Here is a 7,114-nt window from a genome sequence, read left to right as displayed (position 1 = left end):
TACAGTCATTTAAAAACAAACAAACAAAAAAAACCCAGTTCTGAATTCAGTCTTGGGAACTCTTTCCTCTTAATGCAACAGTTGAATTTTACATTTCCATCTCTATTTTATACTGAAATTACTTACATATCTACATTTAGTGGTAGTTCATGTACGAGAGTGTATAGCAAAATACAGTGTCTCCAACTGAATTACCATTTTGGTACAGTTAAACTCCGGGGTTATCTTAAAAAAAAATTTACTGATTTTTGTATAAATTGGGTAGGTGGATATGCTTTTTTGAATTCAGTTTATTCTAAATGGAATTTGATGGAAACTAAATTTTGGGTACATTAAGTAATATATTTTTAAATAATGGTGTACCATTTTGAGAATAAGAAACTGAAGATTATTGTTATATTATTCTTTAAAATATGCTGTTGGAATATATTTCTATATTTTGAGACCTAATAAACCTGTAATACTATTTTCTTCTGCTGTGATTTTGCTTCTGAGATATATGAAAAAATGTCACTGACTTAATATACTCTTTTACAGGTAAAAGCAAGTGATCACCACTAACTACAGGTAGATTTTGTTGCTGTTCATTTTTTAGTACAGGTATTTTGCAAAATTACTACTGTTACTTCTTAAACTGCAGCTGGGGAACCATTTACATTATTAGTAATAATCATGCCTTCAAATCATACCTTCAAATGCTAATACTCTACTCAAAATGTACTAGAAAGAAGAAATATTTTTTAAATTTCTCCATGAATCTCTAACTGATTATACCTCTGTTTGAAAGGAAGGAGAGTGGCACCGCTCCTCCTGCATGCTCTGGATAAGTGTATACACGTATTTTCATGTAAACTTGTTCAGGCAAGCCCTTCTCCAGTAGAACACTTTTTGTTCTTCTGCTTGGTCCCATCAAATATCTGTTATTTTATAGATATTTGTACATAATAGATACACATCTAACATATAATGTGCATGTAATTATATTAAATTAAATTATATTAAATCTTTACCCATATTTATAGCTCTATCTATCTCTACAGTTACACAGACCATTTCATTATCATTTAAGATACAAGAGCTTTGCTCTTTTTAAAGTTGTTTAAGCTTTCTGCATCCTTAACAACTGGAAAGAGTCTAAAGGGCCGAAAAACAGAAAAGCTCTGTGCAGAATTAATGTTACATTATGGGTCAGAGCTTCACAGTCTTTAACCTACTCATAACGTTAATAACACTGCTATGCATTCTGGGCCAAAATCTAGAGTTTTGAGGATGTTACTAGTGACCACTTCTGTGGCTAGGAGTATGCATTCAGTGGAAGTCAAGTGAATATAGGTGAATAGTATTGCAGCAGTGATTTGATTTCCCTTTAGAAGCACATTGTTCTCCAACTGTGATTTTGATGTAACAAGATGAGCTCTGACTGACTGAAGTGCGGAGCATTTGCAGGTTCTCTGATGTGCTAGGGTATGAACCTACATAACAGTCTTCTTCCTTCAGTTAGACCGCTTGGTGGCATCTGTCCCTTACATGGACTCACATTTCCACAAAGTATTTATCAGGTAAAGTTTTTCTGATTTTGGCCAAAGGTTTCAAATTCATTAATTAGGGGTAGGAGACCCTTGAGGGGAAAAACAAAAAAAAATTGCTTGGATGGCATTAGCCCTTTTTTTTGATATAGGATCAATTCATACAAAGGTGTCTGGTAGCTGACAAATTAGCAATACATCTGATGAGTACAAAACTCAGCTAGAGATATCTTGGACAGACATTGGCATGGATGTCTTCAAAGAAAAAAGGATGATCATTCCTTGTTTTGCTGCGTATCTGTCTGAAGGGTTGTCCTGACTGACATGTCCTTTACAACCCCATGAAACTACCTTCTGCAGTGGCCTGTTTAGGCTTTCAGGTAAATATGCATTTGTGTTGAGGGATTAGGTAGATAATATAAACAGAGCCATATGAGGAGCTCTGATATCTTCAGGAATAAGAATTCAGTCCTTTATAGCTGGACAGGAGAATGCAGCTGTTTATTTTGTACACTGGCACCTGTAGGACTACAGGGCAGTAGTTTCTGTATTATGGTAGGAGTCACTTATCAGTCAGTTTGGGGCCTCCTTTTCTTAAACAATATATACATGAGTGCTGAGAGTTATATTGATATTGCAGACACTACAGCTGAGTCTTTCTTTAGGGACAACATAGAGAAATTGCTTTTTTGGATTGCAGTTCACCTATTTCTCTCCAAATATTACAAAGCAGGTTTAGGACAATGGCTCTGCAATAAACCTTGTCTGAGCAACTGTAGTCAGTGACTGTGAAGAAGGGAGTGGGCTGACTCAGGAACCATGCCATAGGAGATAGAATCAGTCAGGCAATGAGTCCAATTATGTAGTAGTTTCCCAGAGAGAGGATCTTGCCCTGCTGTCCTAGGAACTCCACTTACTATGAAGAGTTGGGAAGCCCTTCCAATAGCCAGAACCCTCACACAATTCATGCACTGTGCAAGCAGACCACCCAACTGCACTGCAAGCAGAGTCAGCTCTTATAGAGGTGGCTTCTCGCCTCACCTCCAAGTTAATGTGGAAAGTGGGGGCACCTGGTGGTGATCTCCTAATCAGTTCCCACCCAAGGCTGGCCAGACCCTGGGTGAAAAGCAATCAGGAGGGTCTTTCTTGCCTGGTTATGGTCATCATCCATACGCCAACCCTCATTCAGTGCTGGGGGTTTTAACCCCAGCACTACAGTGACCAAACCTGACACCTTTAAAATGTTACGTTGCTAAAAAATCTTTACTCGGATATGAAGCTTTGAGAATTCTTTTGTTCTCATGATGGGAAGTCAGACACTTCCATTCAGAAATATAACTTTCTCTACCATTTACTTGGAAAAAGTTGGATTGATGACTGAGTACTTCTGGGTTTTTTTGTTAACTCCTCTTTTGGAATAGATTTGTGACACAAACTACACAAAGATGGTTAAAGAAATGGTTGAGGCTTGTACTCCTAAGATTCTGAATTGCTTCAATAACCAAAGGATTCTAATGCCCAGGACTTTAAAATTATGTTCTTTGCAATCTCTACCAACATTTCTGTTTGCACATTTAGCTGTGAAGAATCTGACATGTGGTGCCTGAATGACGAACAAGCCACATGTGAATTATACAGCATTATCTTTTACTATCTCATCTGTAGTCACAGAACTTGAAAACTGTGATTTACAATGTGTTACTGAATTCTTACTCACATGGCTTGAGCAAGAGCTTGATTAAAAACAAAAGAAAACAAAACTAAAAATCCAACAAAAACCAGCAAGCGGAGGTTTTCTTGCCATCTTAATTCAAATAAATCAGCACCAAACGTGGCACTTGAGGGATCGTGAATCTCATGTGAGTTAAATGGGCCTTTTGTATTCTGTTTTCCATATTTACAACATATGACACAGACTCTTCTCCTGACTGCCATATTTCTAGCTAAATACTTTCTGTTCTGTTCCTGCACTTTTTTTTCTTCCAGATGGGCACCATCAATTATTATTATTAATATGAATGAAGATATTTTCATTGCTTTAGCAGATGTTAGTCCTTTACAAAAGTATGTGTTACTAGTGTTGCTACTTTACAGGTACGGAAAAATATAGAAAGACTTTTCTAAGAGAAGAGCAGATGAGAGGCAGTATAGGCGACACAGACAGATCTCCAGTGTCCCAGTAGTCTAACTCCTACCCCACACTCTTGGTGGAGTGATGCATACACTTGTCACTCCTGCTCTTGCAGTTCATAACTTTAATGGATGGTAGGAAAACTTAGGGGTTAGCAACAATTTGCATTTACCCAAGTACTTTTCTAGTTTCAGGATTGTCTGTGGAAATTTGGGCAGTGACTGATAAAACGGGGTCATGTGCAGGGTGCAGACCACACCTTTCCTATGTTGGGGTGGTTACATTTTAAGCTAATTCTAGGGAAACAACTAAGATGTCCTTGAAACAGATCTTTGAGCACCTTTTCAACACCATCATAAATCTGTACCAGCAGAGTTGAAGTCAGTGATGCATCCCTCCCTTTTCTTCCTTACATTTTTCTCCTGCTCAGTGAGAAGTTCAGCAATGCGTTAAGACTGAGACTGTGTAGCAGGGGGTCTCAGGGCAAATGTTGGCTGAAGATACGAGATCAACATATTTTCTAGGGAACAGCTCTCTCAGAGAACAATACTGAAGCAGAGATGTGGGAGCCGGATCTTCTCTGTGTAACTTCTCCTGATCTCTTCTGGGTCTCCCACTGACTTGTGAGCAGAAACATTTGTAAAAATGAGAAGTCTCTTTCATTAAATTGTGAAGAGCAAAGTTGGAGGGGGCTGTTTCTGGCACCTCTGCCTCTTGTGAGCCCTTCCACAAAGGAGAAATCCAGGCTTAAACCCAGAGCTACTCAATGGCACAGAGATCAAAAGTTGGACAAGCTGTGGTGAAGAAGCATGGCACATATATAAAACTCCCTAACTGGAAAACAAAGCTTTTCATGCCTGATTATTTTCTTGGTTGCTCAGCTATCTTGTATTAACTTGCATCAAGAAAGTTTGTTCCCTTTTGTTTGGGCCAATTATACATCTACCACCGTGATTCCTTTTCAAAATTGTGTTTCTCCCTTAACCTCTGCAACAGCTCTTTTCAGTCTTCTCTGCATGTTATCTGTTCTATTATTCAAGACTAAATGCTCCCACAGGGAATCCTCTTCCCCAGACTGTGCTGCAGGGATGGAACAAAGACAAGACCTGCCAAATCAGTTAGTTGTTTAATTGGGATGTGAATCCTTGAAAAATTTTTTTGCTCACTTTTTCTTTCTTTTTTCTTTGCACTCATTTTGTATTTTTCTGGGTTTCTTCTCTTTCAATAAATTCTTGCAGACAGATATGTAGGTAAGCACATAGAGTCCCATGAAACCTCTCTGTGAAAAATATTTGTGCATTTAGCAAGAAAAAAAAAATTATCATAATTGGTTTCCTCTTTTGGTTTTCTTCTTTGGTTTCCTTAACTAGACTCTAGTCTAGTTACATTTCATGTTTTGAAACGTATGAATTTAGTAAAAATTAAAGACTTGCTAATTTGCAATACCTGCACTGTGTACTTCAGGACATCTGTCCAAGGATCAGATTTTTATTTTCAGATACATTAGTATAAATACAAAATCTAGCAAATTTAGTAGTGCCCTTGAAATACTTATAAACATTTCTGATTATTTCTGTTTATCTGTATTGGACAGTTAGGTAATAAGAACATTATACATGCAAGAATATAATTAAATGTTTAATTCTTAAATTTCTTCTTATAACCGAGCCTTGATGTGTTTTGTCTTTCCTCTCACCCACCTACAAAAAAGAAATGGCTGAAGGTCATGACTCAAAATGCTGGGGAGATAATTTCATGCTTCAGAATTGAACTGAAGGTGGAAATTCCCAGACTTCAATTAGACGTTTTAAAAAAGATAGTGAAAACTTTTATTTTATTTTATTTTATTTTATTTTATTTTATTTTATTTTATTTTATTTATGTTTTGAAAAATATTATTGCTGATCTACACAGCCCACAGCAGTGCCATGGAAGTGGCCACCAGGGCAGGGGAGCCCGGGCTGTGCCTGTACCTTGCAGAAGCCCTGTTAGCCTGGCAGGGGCTGTGGCCATGGGGTGCTGACGTACCCTGACGAGCAGCCAGCAGCTCCGGGGACTGCGAGTTCCCACAGTTGTGGAAAGGAGCCTGGAAGCTGCGGGGCTCCATTCTCTGACACAGTCCAGACACAAGGGCTGTCCCGGAGCTCTGTGTCTGTGTAGCCAAGGCAGCGAAACGGGAGAGGTGTCTCGCAGAACAGTGCACGGTGGGGCTGGCTGAAAATGCCTGCATTTAATCAGAAAAGTACTTAAAGATATGGCTTTGTTTCAACAACAAAGAATATTCATTGTGAAATTCCCATACTGACTAGAATTTCTCCTGACGTTTCTGAGTGAAGCTTCACTGACATTTTCACAGAGGTTTACTCATTTTTGGCAGGAAAGAATTTGACCCCTCTCTTCAATCATGTTACACCCCATTTCCACTGACTGTCTTTTAAGTCTTTTACCATTCTCTTAGTTTTTCCCATGAGTAAATACACGCTAAGGAAGAAGAAGGAGTAGTTTTCCTCCAGATTTACTCTAGAATAACTAAGTATTATGGCAAGATGCTTCCTAAAATGTTTTCCTAGCACTCCTCTGACTTTCCCCTTGACTGACCTCAGTTGTTGAAAATGCTGTAAGAAATGAGCCACATAATAATTGTCAAGGCAGGAATCAGGTGACACACATGTATTTATATTTTTTAAATTGGGTAACTAAACATAATACACGGTTATTATATCTTTCTCCTTACAGTCTTTAGTTACAAGGCACTGCCCTGACTCCAAAAACTATGGCCCATCAGCCTTCCAGGAGAGTGGTCTGCTTCAGCATTCAAGCAGTGTCAGACGAAACAAGCTGTTTCAGCTCACAAATATGATTTTTGCAACTTTTAAAATAGATTGCTCCAGTAGAAGTTCACTCAATATGGTAATGTCCTTCAGAAGGGTGCTGAAGTGCAGCCAGGAATGGTAACCTCTTCCATTAACATATCTGGATCATGATGAGGACACCTGTCCCCAACTGGATTTTCATCATGTAAATGTACATTCTTTATATTCTAGGTATTAAAAATGACAATATGGCTTTTCTAGCAAGGAAGAGAAAACTCATTTGTGGTGGGTTTTGTTAATGGTTCCGCCTTTTTCTCTATAATCTAGTTTGAATGATTGCCTATAGCCCACAGAATATGTATCCCAGCAATTACCTTTCCTGTGGACTACTCTAATTCCGTGTATTTCTAATTATCCGTTTGCATTTGCCATGTGGGTAATTACTGTGCTTGTTTACATGCAATCGCATATTTTGGTAATTATATTATTATTTGCTTATTTCCCCACCAGCATCAGCTTTTTCTCCTTCACAGTCACACTTTAATATTTTTATATTGCAGAAAATTTAGTATTCTGCCTAGGAAAAGTTGGGCAATGTCCATTTTTTTCCCTGAGAAAGAGAAAAGGAAGTGTTTTTAAGGCAA

The sequence above is a fragment of the Merops nubicus genome, unplaced genomic scaffold, assembly GCF_000691845.1.
Source record: "Merops nubicus isolate BGI_N331 unplaced genomic scaffold, ASM69184v1 scaffold18350, whole genome shotgun sequence".
In the NCBI taxonomy this organism is placed as follows: Eukaryota; Metazoa; Chordata; class Aves; order Coraciiformes; family Meropidae; genus Merops; species Merops nubicus.
The sequence above is the reverse complement of the archived record's forward strand: the minus strand, read 5'-3'. Positions refer to the sequence as shown.